Source organism: Neovison vison, chromosome 6, assembly GCF_020171115.1.
Source record: "Neovison vison isolate M4711 chromosome 6, ASM_NN_V1, whole genome shotgun sequence".
In the NCBI taxonomy this organism is placed as follows: domain Eukaryota; kingdom Metazoa; phylum Chordata; class Mammalia; order Carnivora; family Mustelidae; genus Neogale; species Neogale vison.
Window position 1 is genome coordinate 28,194,895 of NC_058096.1, and position 18,888 is coordinate 28,213,782.

An 18,888-nucleotide genomic window follows, 5' to 3' on the forward strand; every position below is an offset into this window, starting at 1 on the left:
ATTAAGCATATTAACCATGGCTTTCATTATTAAGACTTGAAAGTATTACAGAACTTTCATTCATATTTTTAAAGGTTAAATGAGATTTTAAATGTACAATATAGTCATTACATAACAGGCACAGAATACTGTTTCATGACTAGGATAGTGAGTTTTGGGGTTTTTTGGGGGGGGTGTTAAGTGCACCAGCAACTCTATTTTCAAATGTTATAGAATTCTTAAGGATTCGGACACCTCCATGTAAGAATGGAGTGCCTCACCCACGCATTTGTTTGTGTAATAAGTGTTTTAACACGGGCATGCCATTTCTGAGTTAAGGGTGAGGCTAAGCCGTACTTCAGCGTTTTTATATCAAGCAAAAACAATTTCAGCAACAGCACTCATTTCCCCTGGTAATTTTTTTTTTCATGGCGAGTTACTAAATGCTAGATGCTAGAGTCAAAAAGAAACCTGACATCTGGGGAGGTGTTGAAGGGGTGTTAATAGTTCTAGTTAGATGTTTGGGGGAGCATTGAGGATAGGATTTTTAAAACAGCAAATGCAAGGTCGGGGGGGGGGGTCCGGGGGGTGTGGATTATGGTTTCGTAGGACTCTCTTCCCTCTCCACTTTCTCTCGCCACCAATCCATATGCCCCCCAGTTTAGAGGCGGGTGCAGCGAGATTAAGCTGCAGGAAACCGAGAGGCTCCACAGCGCTGCCGCCTCGGCCTCGTGATGTAATTGTTATTTCTTATTCGGAGACAGAACCGAGGAGAGCTGCCGAAGAAGTGGCAGCCCTGCTCTTTTTTGCCTCGTCTGGTAGGGTCACATTCTTCCCGGCCTGATGTCGATTTGCCGACTGACTCCGCCGGAGACTTCGCAGTGACAAAGCAGCTGAAGACAAACCCTGCTTCTGGGTCCTACGTCCGTCCAAGGAGCTGAACGGGGCACTCCTCAGGTCTCCTCCCCACTGTTCCTCTCCGAGTCACTCCACATTTATTCCCGGGCGCCAGCTACGCGCTAAGGCGTGGGGTCAAAGTGACCTGGAGTTAGTGCCCGTGCCCCCCCAAGATCAAAGCAGGACACATACATTGCAAGGTGGTGGAAGCTGGGGGTGGGTGACAAGGAGCCGAGGGAACGCGCGTCTTGGGGGCGGGGGTCCGGTTGGGAGGGGGACGCCGAGGCGCCAGCACCCCGGCGGGACCTGGGCGTCCCGGCCCCCCAGGCTGTGTCCCAAACGCGAGCCCTCGGCCTGGGTGACGAGAACGAGCCCCCGGGGCCCGGGAGGAGCTGTCCAGGCGCCTCCGGCGGTCAGGGGCGGCTGGACAGAGCCGGGAGCCGAGGGGGCCGGCTCGGGCGCGTGGAGCACCCACCTCTCCCGGCCGCCGCGGTCCTCCCGCCGCCTCGGGGGCCCTGCAGCCCCCGCCCGGCCATCCGGAGGGCGGGCAAGGAGGAAAACAGCAAAACCGGGGGGCGTGGGGGGGGTGCTCCTCAGCGCCCGGGATCCGCGGGGACCCGAGCGGCTTCCTCCAGCCCCGGTGACAATGGGAGGGAGGGGGAAAAAAGGGTTAAGAAACTTGGCTGAAGAGCTGAATGGCGTGGAGCGGCGAGGGGAGGGACTGGGCCGCGGCGGACTCGGCGGCGGAGGGAGGAGCGCGGCTGCGGGCGGGCGGCGAGCGAGGCGCTCAAAGTCAGCCTCGCAGACATTGCAGCAGAGCCCCGAACTCGGGAGGCGGCGGCGGCGGCGGCGGCGGCGGTGGAGGAGGAGGAGGAGGAGGAGGAGGCGGCGGCCGAGGCGGAGGGACGACCCGGCCCCGAGCCCTCCCGCCCGCCCGCGCACGCCCGCCGGTGGCCCCGCGGCCGCCCCTGCGCTTGGCAGCGCCGCCGACCTGAGGGAAGAGCTCGCCGGGGCGCCGGGGAGGACGGGGCGGCGGGGCGCCTTCGCGGAGGGAGACTGACGGAGCCCGAGGCTCGGAGCCGCGGCGGCCTCGGGTGAGTGGCGGCCGCGGCCGGGGGCTCCGGGAGCGGCCGCGGGCGCCGCCGGAAACGGCCCGGGAGCGCGGCCCGCGGCGGCGGCGGCGGCGGCGGGCAGGGCCGCGGGGGCGTCGGGGCCGCGGGGATGGCGCGGCCGCCGGCGGGAGCGAACGCGGACGACTGGGTGGGCTCGGCGGCGGGCAGGAAGCGTTTCCGGGGACGTTGCGCCCCTCCTGCCGGGTCCGAACCTTCCCGGGCACTCGGGGGGCCCGGGCAGCCGGGCCGGCAAGTTGTGGAGTTGGCCCCGGGCTCACCGGCCGGTCTGTGGCAGTCCTGGGCCGAGGGGCCGCCGCCGCGTGTCCCCTGAGGCGGGCCGGGCACGGGTGGCCCGGCCCGGGTCGCGCCCCCGCTCGGCTGCCCCCTCGGCCCGGAGTCCGGGCGCTTCTGGCCGCGCAGCTCTCGGTCCTGCTGCCCGGGGCGACCTGGGCGGCGCCGGGCGCTGCTACCCGCCTCTCGCCCGGTGCCTCCCGGCTCCGCGCTCGCCGGATTCCGGGTCGAGAAAAGTGAACAGGACAGGGGACAGCTCTCCGGGCCCCCCCACCCGACCCCCAAGCCTGGCCGATCGGTCCTTGTCCTCCCCCCGCACTCCCCCACGTTCCCCGAGAGCGAGGCTCTTTGGACCCGAGGCCTCAACCATCACTTTCAACCCCCGAGCCCGGAGCGGGGCTCACGTTTGGGGTGAGCCCCGTGGAGGTCCTGGGAGGCTTCTTTTCTCTCCTCTTACATCTCTGCCCTCCTTACTACTAGCGAATATTGTTTTATGAACGGTTTCCCTGGAAGTAGTCTACAGACCCTCCCATCCTTTCCAAAGTAGTTTCCAAATTTTAACCAAGAGTTGGTGTTCAGTCTGGAGGAACAAAGGAATCAACTGTGTCTCAGAGGCGAGCAAGCCCGGACTCTGACACATGTTGATCTCTGAAGCATTGCAGGCGGTTCTACCTTCTATCTCATGAGTGATTTAATGGGTTTCTGAAGATAGTCAAAGAACAGAATGATAAGTACTTTTGCGTTCAGTTTCTTAATAGGACATCTTATTTTAGACAAAAATTAAGACGTTCCTACCTGCAAGGACTTCTCACTCAGTCGGTGGAACTAAGTTGGAGTTTGTCTCCGGTCATGTAAATGATTAAATTGTGAGATGGTCCGGGGCTGAAAAACTGTCTTTAGAGGGAGAAAGACTGTGTATAGGTGTCCAAAGTGAAAATAGGTGTTGGGATATATACCATGAATGCTCTTTACATTTGGGGGAGGGGAGTGGGATTTGTGAAGCAGAGGGCTTTGGTAACTCATTCTTTAAAGCTGTGAATCGCCTTGAACCTACTTATTAGTGAATCATAGGTTTAGCAAGTGGGTGCATCTTCCCGATGGATTATTCAGTGTTTAATCACCGGTTTGCCACCTTCGTGGAAGAGGCCCTGCAATGAGTGGACTTTTTAACCACATCTAGTGCTTCCATTGCCTGGCACCTAACTAGGCTGCTGCCTGGAGTATGTTGAAATGTTTTTCAACTTAGAAATAAGTTGCTTTGGTTCTGCTCGGGGGTTCAGTGATGTTGAGTGGGTTTAGCTGGTTCCGATCATAAGGCTTCATCACCAGTAGCAACTTTTCTCTGTCTGGAATTAGTTCCTAGAGACAAAGAACAATCAGTCAATGAAACAGCTGTGGGATTGTTTCTCTAGTCCACTTCATTCACTCTGGTGGGGAAACACCTCCTTCCACACCTACCCCTGAAAGTGCCCTATGAGTAAATGCGTATTAAAAAAAAAAAAAAAAAAAAAAAAGGTCTGCTCATTGTTAGTTTTACTCAAGTGAGATCTCTGCAGTGCTTTTGAAGCAATTGAAAACCTTGTTTAATGTCTGCGGGAAAACTTGACTTAGATCCATATATTGCATTTGCCTCCAAAACTCTGTAGAACTTGGAGTTTACTAATTGAAACATCCTAAAAGATTGTGGGTCTGTAAGAAAGAAGTGCCTGTAGAAGAGGCTAAAGGGTCCTCTGACTCTTGCAGTTTTAAGAGCAAAACATCATGATAAAAAATAACCTATACCACCACCTAGAGTCTGTTTGTTAGTTTATTGCTCCTGAAGTTTGCTTAAATTGACATGTCTCTTGTGGTTCCAGTAGGGCCAAAAAATGATGAAGAAGTGCTAGCTTTCAAAAGGCCATCCGAGAGAACAATTATTTGTGTAATAAATAACAAGTGCCAATTTAAATTATCCATGGTGCCTTTAGAAGTGAAAATTATGACATATCCAGTTGAGTGGCTATTCTCCAAAAGGTACTAATTCAAAAGAATTTAAAACAGGGAATTTTCAGTTTGTGCTCCAAGTTTGCTCTCTGATGGCTTCGCGACTTTTCTGCATTATTAACCAGAAAGTCAAGAAATGTTACAGATTAAATGTCATTAGGACTTTCTGAGGTCTATTTCAAACAGAGGCAATGATAAAAATATAAAGGAGTGTTAAAAACGCCAGAAATTCTGGAGATTCACAAGGTAAGAGAGAGTGTAGGCAAAGTAGACTGAGGGTTCAGAGCTGTTAAAAGTAAATCAGTGTGAAGTAAAGTGGTAATCTGTCTTGCTGGTAGTTTCTACTTGGTAAAGCAATCTGTTAAATGGGAGACCTGGGGATGGCAGCTTTAGTGCCATGTGGCTTATCACATTGTCTGGAGGAAGTAACGTTCCTTCTTTAAATGGTGTAACCTGAGAGAAAGATGGCCTCCAAGATCTTTAATTAAGTACCCGTTGAACAGAGAGAACTAGAGCACTGTATTAATTCTGTCAAACATCACTATTTTAGAACATTGAGGACAACTAAAAATGAATTAACTCATATCTGAAAGCAGAGTTTTATGGAAGGTGACAGATGAGGCAAAATATGTCAATCTAATGGAACAAGTAGGGAGATAAGAAGATATGTCATCCTTGGCTCTCTAGAAAGATGAGAGGGAAGAAGGTTATTATTAATTGTACAGATTTCCTTGCAAACCAATAATAGGCGGCAATGATACAGCCAGGTGATGTTAAATCAAAGTGGCTTAGGATATGTGATGCTAAAGGGATGAGACTTTAATTTTAAGACTTGCAGATTGTAAGACATTTGAAAGTTCGTATTTTAAGTGTTATTTTGGAAAAGTAGTTTTATGTATCAGGTTAAAAGATAATTCTGCCAAAATAAGTTCAAAACATCCAATTTTCATCAAGAAAGTGTTGTTCAGCTTAAACTGTGATAGGATCAGTTTTGTTTTTCAGACTTGAGATTGCCAGATACCATTAGTTTTTAGAGTGTAGGTTAATAAAGAAGAATTCTTGTTTATCTGTCAGTGCTACACCTCTCTCTCTCTTGCTCTCGCCTCTCCTGCCCCCTTTTCTAAAGTAAACAGCTTCTACATTTTGGGATGTGTTCTTTCATGAAAATGCCCTCATTTGTAGCTTCCCTTCTCAGCTATGGTGAGGGGCAGTTTCTGTACTCATGTGCTTTTTCCATATGCCCCTTCAGGAGGCTCATACACCATCTGGGTGCATTTTATTTTGTTTTAATACTGATTTACTGTTCTGTGGGTGAAGACAAGGGAAAGAAGCATTTGCTCTTTTAACAAAGCCCCTGTACCCACATCTTCCAACTGAGGAAATATTTTTATGAAAAGTGTATTGATCACCAAAAAGCACATTGATTACTATTGAAAAGTCAAACATTCTCAACAGAATAGGGCAGGGGGAGGGACCTCAGGATAATACACTTGAATCCCTGAACTGAATTGTTCAAGATTCATTTCCTTAAGTTGCTGTCTGGAGGGTAATGAACAAACTCATTCTGTAGTATTTAGACACCAGAATAATCACCGAAATGTAATAGGATGGTCACTAAGACTTGAAAAGGTAGAATCAGGAGAGTCAGATGATGGAGCAGACCAGTGGAATGGGACTGAGGATTATGTCCAGAGGTTGGACTGAACAAAAAGTAAATGGAGGAGAGAGATCTTGTTTCCGTATCCTGTTTGCATCTGATGCTGAAGCAGGGACATGAATTGCTGATGGTAATGGATTCCCTTTTATGAGGGCAGCAATATTATATAAATAGTGGTTGTTTGGAGGGGGAAAATGACAAATTCCCCATCTGTGCCTGTGCACACTTTGCTTTTGAGTGTCTCTTAAATCTACCTAAGTTGGAAGATGAAAACTGGGTACCAGGATAGAACCAGGACTTACAGTTTGTTTGGAAGAAAATGAATTCATATTAGATCACCTTCTCTTTATTCTTTTTTAAGAACTTGTGTTTTAAGAACTTGTGTTTTCTAAGGGTATTCCTGAACATGGAAGAGAGTGCTGCATTTGGGAAGTGAACTAGGGACTTCCTTTATAGTATTGCTGAAGAAGATTACTCGATGTCAATTACTACAGAAAGAATGTTTCCTTTAGGCACATTATCAGGGGCAAGGGAAAACTGCAAATAAGAGACATCTGAAGTCTTATCAGGGTTTCTTCACACATTATGTTATAAATGCCCATCTGTTGTTTTTTTGTTCCTTGAAATTTAACATTCAATTTGATGGATATTGAATATTTAGGATTCTAAAAATTAGAGGTCATTTAGAACAGACCTTTCCTTTCACTTTACTACAGTCATGAAGGGCAGTTTTAATTTTTCATAATAAATACAGCTACTGAGATAACATTATACTAACTGTTGCCATTATAATAGTACATTCTCTGCACCAAGAACCTTGAAATTCAAATGGATTCCTGCACTATATGGCAAATATTACAGATAAAGCATTACAAACCTTGTGGTATTTTAGGGTGTCAGTACATCCGAAACAACGTAATTTTTTTTTTTAAGTTCATAGAACATTGAGAAGATCAGAAAAGAGGGAAACGTGATACATTTTACCACCGTATTTGCATTTTGTTAAAATTAATACCTGAGACTATGCTAGGGATAACATTTCGCCTAGAACTCTAGGAGCAATAGAATGAGAGAGAGATTTAAAGAATTCATTAGGAGATTGGCAACTCAAAAATGTAGTTATGAAAAAAAAGGACCACTATACTATATTTACTAAGTAGTATTAAGATTTTTTTCTTATTGTCTTTACCAGATTTTAAGATAGATTCTTCCTGAAGATATGGATAACTACCTGATTTGGATAATTCATCTGATTTGTTTTTTGGTTGAAATAAATTCAAGGATAATTCCAGAATATGTTGAACTTCAGCAATATGTTGAAACCAAAGTTTCAAATATGTTGAAACTTTAGGAGGATGCTTGTGACATCCATCCGTCCATCCATCCATCCTTCTGCCCTTCTTCTCTCTCTCCCTCTTCCCCTCCCCAGCTTTCTCCATCCACCTGTCCTCTTACCCACCCTTCCTTCTGTTTTACCTTCCTCTTTTAATAAATGAGACTGGTGGAGGGGGGAGCATTTTGTTAAGAAATTTGGAAATAGAATTTCTTCTCTGACAGGGTTAATAGTTGTGTTTGAAATTCAGAGCTAGCATGTTACACTCTCCCCAGGAAATTTTTTGACTTGGTGTACCTCAGGGAATAAAAACTCTAAATTAAAACCTATCTTGCCTCTTTAACTTTGTGTCATTTAGCAAAAATGTCTTTAAGGATGAAAGGAAGAGACCCTTATTTGCCTTAAATTCCAGGTCACTCTGTGACTAAGCCTAGTGCTTCAAGAAATATTAAACTAGAAGTCTGCTGGGAACTTGAGTCATCAGCTTAAGATACCACTAAGACCAGGACAACTCTTACTGACCTGATGCTGGTGTTGATTCAGGGCTTTGGTGGAATGGACGGAGTCTCTTGCCCTTGGACTTCTAATTAAGAGAGTCTTTTTTCAGTCACATGTTAAGTGACAGGGCTGATTTTCAAATCTGTAATTTGGTGATGAATTGAGGACAGATCAGGAACTAAGGAATTAGGAGCGTCTCTTGTTATTGGGATGCTTTATTTTACCTGTACCAGCAATGTGAGGTTACTGGGTGAAAAGTCAGGTGATTAGTTTTAGATAGATAAGAGGAATGCTTAAGTCACATAGTGGTTACACTAGCTTCTCTTTGTAGTTGTGGGCTTTTAATTGTTGAATTTGCCCGTACTGTGTATAACGTGTGAACATCTTAAATATGTTACCGTATTTTAAAAAGTCGGATGATAATTTAGCATTGCAGTAGTTAGGAAATCATGTTTATATGCAGTCTTAAAGTGAAAATAGTATTATAATTGTGTTGATTTAATAACATAATGTAGATAAGAGTACTTGCATGTGACAGAACATAATCAAAATTTGAGAATTAGAAGTTTGAGATAAAAAATTTCTCGGGGGCCTGGGTGGCTCAGTGGGTTAAAGCCTCTGCCTTCGGCTCGGGTCATGATCTCAGGGTCCTGGGATGGAGCCCCACATCGGGCTCTCTGCTCAGCGGGGAGCCTGCATCCTCCCCTAGCCCCCGACCCCCGCCTGCCTCTGCCTACTTGTGCTCTCTGTCAAATCAATAAATAAAATCTTTTTTAAAAAAAGGGTTTTATCTTTTAAGGGATCTCTTCAGAATTTGAGAGACAGGAAGTCTTTAAGGGATTGTAACTGGTTTTTGAAAAGCATATTTTCTTAGATTTTTTTTGATTCTTGAATTTATGAATTTATAGTAATCTACAACAGAGTGGTGGATGTATACACTAGAAAAAAAAAAAAACAGATTAAGGGAAGGAGGGTAGATAGAAGAAGGGGACGAACACCAAGAAAAAGTACTAGAAAACCTGTGAAACCCTCCCAGATAGGATATAATAAGAAACATCCTCAAAGGAATTAATCACAGTTTCACTTTTTTTCCTGTAAAAGGAGTATTTGCACAATGGATCATGTAGGCTCAAGTTTGATTTTTGAAAAATTAATTTTTAAGTATTTGTTATGTTATCCCAAATATTCTTTTTCAAACTTAGGATCTGCTACTAAAACAATGTATGATACAGATAATGGGAAAGTCCTTTTGTTTCTCTGGGTAACATCATTAGATTATAGAGCAAGGGAGATTCATTTGACTTCTAAGTTCTGGAATTCTGGTTCTATATATCGATGTATGCTGTTGTCAGTAAACAGTAAAGATTTCAAGCCTATGGTTTTAACAGGAGTAGACAAGGGGAAAAACTTGAAATAGAGAAAAGCTACCTTTTTTTGCATTGTCCTTTTTTATTAGGAGAAAGATCAGGAAAAGGAAGAGGATTGGGGGGGCACCTGCTTTGGCCAGGCAGTGAGCTGGCCCCTTTACAGTTCCATGTGGTATAAAGGTATCATTTTCTCTACTTACAGAGATAAACCTAATCTGAAAAATTCTTGAGGTCACACACCTAATTTCATTGATAATGATTTGCTTTATCATGAGAATATGCCATCTTTATAAGAGAAAACCAGTCTCTATTTGATTTCTAGAATGCCATCAACGATCCTGCTCCCAAACTTGATAGCCGGAGAACTCAAGGAGCACATCCAGTCCACCCAGCCTGGATTCTCAAAAACCAGTCCTAGGAGGAAGTTATTTCCGGTTGATAATTCTGCAGGAGTTATTGTTAATTCTCTGGAGAACTAATGCCCCATTCCCTGTGCTTACCTGAAAACTGTAAGCACCAAGGGCAACCATGCAAGCTCTTTTCCCTCCTCAAATGCTAACCCTTGGAAAGTATACCACAGAGTTACTATAATGTTCTTTGAAGCAGAGAAAGCAACTATGTTTCTCGATATAATTCATTAGAACACCTTGTCATGGTCTTAATCCCGATATTCCCAAGACTAATTATGTTTGTCTACTTCAAGGAGCAGTTGCCACAAATTCAGACCCGGAGCTCTTCCTGGTTGAAAAGTTAAAATTCTTGACTATAACGGTTCTTGACATGAATTTTGTTTCATTGCCCTATCTTCATCCACAATAATTTATTTTAAAGACTACGTTATACTAATAAACTAGGCTCTTTGATACAAAGAGGAAATTAATAATATGTTTGTGAATTTACCAGAAGGAAGCAGAAATAGATGAGTATTTGGCTTCATTTGGGAGTAGACTATTGTCAGGAAAGAGATTTTTGATTTTAGGGAAGTTTGTGGCATATATTATATTTTTAAGTGTACATTAGACATGTTTTTTTATTGTTGAGGTCATGAGAAATGTAGTCCTAAACCTCTTTACCTCTTTTTACTTACCTCATTTAAAATTTATGGAATTTTGAACCCAAAAGAGTCAAGCTGAGGGGGTGCCTTGGTGGCTCAGTGGGTTAAAACCTCTGCCTTCGGGGCACCTGGGTGGCTCAGTGGGTTAAGCCGCTGCCTTCGGCTCAGGTCATGATCTCAGGGTCCTGGGATCGAGTCCCGCATCAGGCTCTCTGCTCAGCAGGGAGCCTGCTTCCCCCTCTCTCTCTCTGCCTGCCTCTCCATCCACTTGTGATTTCTCTCTGTCAAATAAATGAATAAAATCTTTAAAAAAAAAAAAAAAACCACTGCCTTCGGCTCAGGTCATGATCCCAGGGTCCTGGGATGAAGCCCCACATCAGCCTCTCTTCTTGGCAGGGAGCCTGCTTCCCTTCCTCTCTCTCTGTCTGCTTCTCTGCCTACTTGTGATCTCTGTCTGTCAAATGAATAAATAAAATTTTTAAAAAAAGAAAAAAAAAAAAGAAAAAGCCCGACTGGTTCCCTCTACATTAAAAGTTACAGTCAAATTCAAACAACATTGGAGACACAAGGATGAGTAATAACGCTCATATACATAATATTTTCTAGTGTGCTTTGGATTTTGAATTGCCAAGTAAATGTTGGATAAACAAATGGGTTTCTATAAAACCTGTGAAAGAATGTTTTACTATGATGTTTTATTAAGAGGATGTATTGTATTTGGCCAGGTAAGAAAGAAACTACATAAGCGAACTATTGGAGGGGGGCAAACTTTCTAGGGTTCAGATGCATATTTACATATTTCCCTAACCCATGCCTTTAAAAAAAATTTGATTGAAATAGACTGAATCTCCATGAGGCCAGGGATTGAAGACAGAAATTTTGTATTCACCATCTGGTTCTTTCCCAATATCCAGATGTTTGGTGGTGTTGACGCAAAACTCAAAGAATTGCATTGTTTACTTTGTTAATAAAACATTGCTCTTACCTATCCTAGTAATTATTGACTGACCCGAATCAACGTCATATTTTCCTCTTCCTGTTTTGTTTTGTTTGGTTTTCAGCTTTTACGAGTTGAAGTAATTTCATAGAATCCTTAGATTTTCAGATGGGAAGGGAATTCGATAAAACCTAAGGATGCTCCAGGTTTAAGTATATTTGTCCTAGAGGTATTTTGTCCTTCCCATTTTCAAACAAGTTGGTTTTATAGAGGCATCATAATGGAAAAGCACATAGGATAGGTGGTTGGTATAAACTATAAATCAAATAGTAGTAAATGCTACTGTTTAGCCCTTACACTTTGATCTTCCTTTCTCTCTCTCTCTCTTTGTTTCCTCTTCTTCCTGTTTTCCCTTTTGTTTTCTCAATTTCTAACTTGTCCTTGTTTTGTTTTGTTTTGTTTTTTCTTTTTTCTTTATTGCCAGGGTATACCTGTGATGCAATGGGGTAAAATTACTTGCTTATCTTCCAACATTGTTGTTAATGCTACGATATATGGAAATGTGGAATCACTATATTGTACACCTGAAAATAAGATTACACTGTATGTTGACTAACTGGAATTTAAATAAAAACTGGAAAAAAATAAAATAAAATATCCAAAACAGTTGCTTGTATTTTACAGAGGAGGAAATTGAACCCCTGAGAATTTTAGTAAATTTTAAAACTCATCCAGACAGCAGGGGTGCCTGGGTGGCTCAGTGGATTAAGCCTCTACCTTCAGCCCAGGTCTTGATCTCAGGGTCCTGGGATCGGATCGAGCCCCACATCAGACTCTCTGCTCAGCAGTGAGCCTGCTTCCCCACCCTCTCTCTCTCTACCTGCCTCTCTGCCTACTTGTAATCTCTCTCTGTCAAATAAATAAATGAAAATCTAATAAATAAATAAATAAATAAATAAATAAATAAAATAAGGAATCCTGAGCCCCTTTAAAAAACAAAACAAAACTCATACGGATAGCAGTTGAGTAAACCCAGGATAAGAAATCAAGTCTTAATTTATTTCACACTTTGTTTTATTAAGGCAGTCTCAGCAAGAGGGCTATGTACCAGGTGTTAAGAAGTAGTTATTAATCTTTGGTGATGGATCTAGCAGTAAAGTCCAAGCTGACCTCATGATAATCAGAAAGACGGTCTTGAGAAGCACAGTGAGGCAGAGCCAGCTACACCCGCCCCCCCCCACCCCCTACGTCTTTGTAGCCTATTTTCTTCTCCTGGGACTGAAATCTGGTCTTCAGAACAGTCTTATGATTCATGTATTCTAGTAGTTGGAATGTTACTTTCTGGGCTGAGAATTTAAAACAAGTTTTACAGGGGAGCTATGCATCTATTCATGCAGCAGCTTTGTTCCTACATGTTATATACATTTTGAGTTCTACTTAAAAACCAGTAGGGAAACTTCTCTTTGTAGGTTAACAGAGCCAGGTGCCTTTAGTTGACTAGTGGGATCAAAATACTCACAGGTCAGCTCTGGTTATTACTGAAGAGTCATGTTCTAAAATCATCAGTGCAGATAGTTGGGTGTCTCAGTTCAATTGGGAATATAAGGTAAGGTTATGGCCCCTGTTTCAGTGCTCTCCTATGAAAAGGTAACAAGATGAGAGGGCACTGTGTGGACGAAGGTGGTGATGCCCTGAGCCAAGTGTGTCTAGATCCACCCTTCTAGAATGAGAGCAAGAGAAAAAACCTAAGGGTAGCCCAGACTGACCACATTTTAATCCTGGTGAAACAGATTGCGAAGGAATATTCTCACTCCTGGGACAGTGGGCAAGAGTGTGTAGATGCTCACTACAGTCCCCAGGCCTCCAGTAAGATCAGATTTGTCTCTCACAGTTCTCTGTACTCCTTCCTGATTGTAATAGTCCCACTTGTTTAGTGTTTGTGTTTCTCAGTAGACCCTAAGCTCTGTGAATAGGGGCTTTTCATCAGTTGTACTTTTGGTACTGTAGGTGCCTGGCACAGAGAAGGCTCTTATAAACATTTGTTGAAATGGACCGTACCAATCCCAGTTACTGGTAAAATCTGGCTTTGGGGGGGGGGTCAGGAATGGAGTCTTTATGTATTTATATATAACGGCAGCTAATTATTATCTGTAGCTAATTCGTAGTAGCTACTGTTCTACAGGTTTTTTTTTTTTCTTTAGACTATTTAACTTAGGACTTCTGAAAGGGATAATATTTCTTCCTTAAAATTTATCATCATCTTTCTAGGCATATTAATTATGAAGAAAAATGTGAAACTATTGGTGACATTATAATTACTTGGCACTTAAAATTCCTTTATAATGCTAGGTTTCTTAAAAAATACACAAATGACAATATATTAGAAAACACATTTAGCGAAACCTTTGGGGGAACATTTAATTATTTTTTAAGGAAACAAAATTTTTTATAGAGCCTTATAGATAGTCTCCTTAGGTTATGGTAATGGTAAAAACCACCAGCTTGACATATTTAATCGCATTGGATTTGACTGGTTGGGAAGATGGAGGCATTTTGAAATCTCATGTCTAGAATTAATTTTGGTGCTAATTAATCTAAAAGTTAGAGGCCATCAAGAATCATTTGATGATTCAAACCTACTAAGTTGGAGGACTTACGTAGTATATGAAGCCCCTTTGCTGTTGTTTTAACTAGTAACTGCTCTTCTCTGGAGGTGAATCTTCTGTTAGAACACTGCTATGTTCAACTAGATTAATAATGCTAAGGTAGAGAAGAAATTTATTTTAAAATGGAGCTCAGGAATTTCTAAACTAGTCATTTTCAAATGCAAAAGGAAATGTATAGATTATCAGGGATATATATATTTACAACACTGAGATTTCACAAATGCTCTTAAAATAACTTTAATCCAGTTTCTTGCTTTGTGAAGACAAAGTGTTTTTACTAAACTTCAAGCATGCTTGGAAGGGACGTCTTCTCTCATGGCTCGTATATATATTTTTTTATGTCACATGCTTATAAATCATAGTAAAAAAGATATGCAGGCCACTGGACGATTGTCCAAAGTAAGAGGGTAGAAAAGTTATCACATTTACTAATTATGTGATATATTCTACTTTGTGCTTTCAACATTGTTTTATCCTGATTAACTGAAGTATGTTTGCCTTTCATTGTTCCTTAATGTCAGTCGATATGTTAAGAGAATGCATGAATTCTATACATTGGTATAAATCTTCCAAAGTAGGATTCCTCAACAAAGACCCAAACTTAATCTCTATGTTCATAAACTGACTCTTGTAACTAAGACATGATGTGTCGTTTGAATTAACAGCATTTTCCTTTGCAGTAAAAAGGGTGAATAAGATTCTGAATCATTATTTCGCTGGTAATTTTCTCTGCTACCAGTGTTTGTTTTAGTTCTGACTACTCATCCATCCATGTATGTTACATTTTATACATTCTCATATGCCTTCTGATCATGCCAAGTGACACTTTCCTTTGAAGGTGTCATTCTAATAGCATGAACACATCTACTTGGAGTTTTAAACTCTGATGCCGTGTTTTCTTACACCTTAACACATAATAAATTGTCATTGGATTTAGTCATCATTTTAGTACAACACTCGTCTTTCTGTTAAAAATTATGGTATGTTCCAATTAAAGGCATATTACCTTCACCTGTAAGGTTCCGATGGAATGACAGCATTAACTAATACTGGAAATAGGTAAAGTGGGCTTTGGACAGTCAACAATAAGGACAAAATTAAAATCTGATGATTAATCTTCTGAGAATTGAAAATTAATATGCATTTTTTCACAAGAATCCCAGATGAAATCCAAAATCTGTTCTCTGTTACTGATCTTTACATTGTTTTCATGTGTTACAGGGAGAGTAGTAAGAAAGTTTTCTAGCGGGACGAAGAGAATGGGCGAGCAATAGTAACACACATTACTATATGCTACAAGTACCCCAGTGATGACAGCATGTTAGTTTGGACTATATCTGATTTGATTTTACACTGAATTTTTTTTCACTGTAAACAAAAAACAAGGTTTTTTTTGGTCTATATATTTTGAAATTCTGATAGATGTGAACAGAAATCCATATACATATGGGTGTAAAAAAGAGGTATTTTCAAAAGATATCCAGCTATGAATTCATCTGCTGGGGAGAAGTTGTGAGTTGTAATTGCTTAGTGTGGCTTAAGTCCTTTTCTCTGTTGAATACTTCAATGAAGCATCAGGAAAGAAAGAAAAAATTGTATTCATACGTATTGCCTTATATTCGAGTGTCGCAGAAGCTAGCCATTCTTGATGACCATTGTTAACCTTTAAAAAGAAGAAAAGAAATAGGGCGGGGATAGAAAGTTCTGTGTGCGTGGGGAAATTATTTCTGAGGTCCGTTCACGTGCCCACATATTTTGCTTTAGGCCAGTTTGTGCAGTTCGACATGTGTAGTGCATTCTAGAGAATGGGGAACGATCCACATTTGTGGTGAAAATATTAGTATCCCTAACATGCTATCAGTTGGTTTAACTATTAATCAGAGATACGGTGGAGAATAAAGGATTAGAGCCAGAAACAGGTTTCAGTATGGCTCAGCTGAAACTATGAAAGGGACGAGCCATTTAAAGTTCTTCCGAACTCAGTTGGTAAAATAAGGGGGTTGGGCTGGAATCCTAATTTGGTTCTTCTCAACTCCGTAAGAGTCAGTATCACTTCAAAAACGAGGTTTTACTGTTGCATGCGTGGAGTAACGGTGCATAGAACTAAGGGCTGGGAGGGTGTCCCTTATGATTTTTTGAGCTTGGCATTTAATATTTTACAGCAAAGTTTTTAGCTTAACATAATTGAACTTGTACTAGATAGGGTTAATAGGCTAGAACAAAAGGTCAAAGCATAAGGCATTAGGCTTAATTAAGGGAGAGCAGGAGTGGCAGGAGTATGTGACAGTTAAATGGGTTTCCCACAGACTAATGTCGGTTACAGTCCAACCATGCCTCAACTTAAGTGGGTTATTTTGTGCAAAGGGCAGCAGTGATTAGCAGTTTGACATGCCAGACACTTCTGGCCAATCCCATCTGTTTTAGAGGTTAAAAAAGCACACCTTTATGAGCTGATGGATTGATTTGTGTGCCCGTCTGGTAAAGATTAGAAGTCCAAGGCCAATGCAGTAAATGTCAGTTATGGAATATTGTACTTTCTCCGTTGGCTCATTGTTTTAACCGTCAACTGTTTTATAATGGTGGATTACTGCTGTTTATGGAGGTGGATGCAGGCTGGGTGGGGGAACAGGTGAGAGAGGAAGAAAAATATTTCCTAGACAGAATGTGAATGCACATATTCTTAGCAGGTGTTTCGAATGGAGATACGGCGTATTCTAGGCAGATTTGATTTTTATGGAGTGTTTTTGGCCTGTTCCTTCCAGTTTAAGTCACGTTGTGCTTTTCTGAGTGTTATCTGAACAACCCTGTCAGTCCAGGATTTAATTTTACATGCACAATTGTTAAGTTTCTTTATCTAGGTAACTCTTTTTCTGACACATGTGTAGTTTATCTCTGGATCATTATATATACTCAAAAGTGTAATATTTTGTTCATTAACCTCCTGGGGAAGAAGAAAGAAAAAAGTAAAGAGAAAATGGAAAGAGGCATACACACACTTGAACACGCGTGCACACTTGCTTGGTGGGTAGGATTTACTAGGCTCACCTGAGATTGATGCTGTTAAAATAAGTGTATCTAAACCTGGAGTCGGACTTAACTTCTTTCTTCGAGAGCTGGAGGAGTGATGCCGTTAATACAGTTCGTTTTCAGTTCAAGGTTGTAGCCCATTTAAAGATACACAAAGGCTAGTTTGTGGCTATAAAAATTGGCTTTAACGTGTTCTGATATCCAAGGAAAGGAAAATCCCAAATCTGTGTGGATGGAATAGAACTTCGGATGTTGTGATTATAATCAGTGAGCTGCAGGAACATAAGGCACTCCTTCAGTCACTTGGGTAGACAGAGAGAAGTGTTTCAGAAATAACAAAAAGTTGTCATCTTAACAGGGAATTAATATTGTCAACCTGAGATTTGAGTTTAAGTAAAAATGTGACCAAGAAAAAAAAATGTGACCAAGAACACTGGAAATAATATTGGAAGATTCTGATCGGCCTCCATGTTCTTATCCTTGTCAAAGGATATGAACCATGAATTGCCTGTTACATAGTTATACATATTATGTATATTATGTTAGACCCTGAGTTGCTTCTTACAGAAGAAAATTTATCCAAAGAAGAAGTGACCACTGAAAGTTATATGTGGATCATAATAGTAACTAGTACCTTTAGAAATACCTGTATGCATTAATTTTATTAGTAAGCTATTCCAAAGTGAATTGGCTTAACTTACAGAAAAAAAAATGAGATATTTTATTTCTCATTTAAAAAGAATAAAAATGACATTATGGTATTGGAGTTTATTTAGGAATATAGTGCTTAAATAAATATGTATTTATCCTGTGTTCTTTGTGGAGTAGCATCGGTTGAAACTATTTGGATCTAACACAGATTTACATGAAAAAAGTCTTGCCCTTCTGTGAAGGTAGAGAAGAAGGTGAAGAGACATTTTATAATAAGGTTGTTTCTCTTTCACTAACTCAGTTTTAATTACAAAACATTGGCTTGGGGAGTATAAAAGTACGTGGTTAGTTAGTTAATGAAATGTGGGAGGTTTATCTAATTTAATGGACAGAAACTTTTTTTTTTTTTTTAAGCCAGAGAAAGAGAGAGAGAGAGAGAGAGGAGGTGGGGAGGGGCAGAGGGAGAGAGAGAATCCCAAGCAGGCTCCTAGTCCGGTGCGGAGCCCAACATGGGGCTCCATCTTACAGCCCCAAGATCACGACCTGAGCCCAAACCACGAGCTGAACATTTAACTGACTGAGCCACCCAGGCAACCCTGGATAGGAATTACTTAAATGAGTATTCCAGTGATGTTATGTTAAACATAAAACAAATATCTGATACTACATTTTTAAGGTACCCCCGAGATCCTATCTTCATTTCCTTCTCTTTTCTCCAGTAAATTCAAGTGCCAATATTATCTAGTTTGTATTAGAATTTTACAAAACTAAAGGGAAATATTTTTTTGGTTACCTTGTTTTTGTGTGGTTTGGTATATTCTGAAGTTTTCAAAGATATGCCTTGGCTTATAATCTGTGGTAATCAATTTCTGTCTGTTGTATTTCCCTCCTTTTACTAATACTGTACTACTGATTTTGAGACATTTAAAATCTGCTTCTCTAAGCAAAATAATTGAATGTATGCTTGTTTAGGTTATAAAAAGAGAAAGCAGAAACTCTTAATATACTTAAGATCCTGTGTTTGCAGTTCTTGTCATAAAAATTGTTTTAACTTTGTAACCTGAATTTTAGTTGTTAGAAATTTCATGAGAGAATGGAAAAAATAATAGCTCTGTTTCATCTTTTGGTTTTAAATGCTGGTGAATTCTGCTTTACCTCTACTCAGGCAGATTGATTTTAACAAGCAAGCCATAATATATGATGAACTTATTCTAATATATATTCTTAGTATATCTATGTATTTATAGTTATAAAATCAGTGTGCATATGTGTGATATGTTTCAAAAAGAGAACTCTGCACCTGTTGATTGCATTAAGCATTTGGTATCTTTTAATGAGGAGGGAGAAGGTGCTATCACTCTAAGCGGATCATTCCTCCTCAGTAAATTGTATACATTTTACTTTTTTGTATTCTGTGACCTTGCAGTCAGTGACTT

General features: G+C 41.3%; 1 protein-coding gene across 3 annotated transcripts in view; it reads left to right on the forward strand.

Annotated features, from left to right (window-relative positions):
* Window positions 1-670: 670 nt before the first annotated feature.
* The window catches only part of NRIP1 (nuclear receptor interacting protein 1), a 100,094-nt gene continuing 81,876 nt past the window's right edge, over window positions 671-18,888 (forward strand). For 2 of the 3 annotated variants that reach the window (XM_044251104.1, XM_044251107.1), the window contains exon 1: window positions 1,816-1,970. The gene's annotated coding sequence lies outside the window, so the exon portion shown is untranslated. Of the gene's footprint in view, window positions 937-1,815; window positions 1,971-18,888 lie in introns of those variants that run through there. The other variant, XM_044251106.1, reaches the window with a different exon arrangement.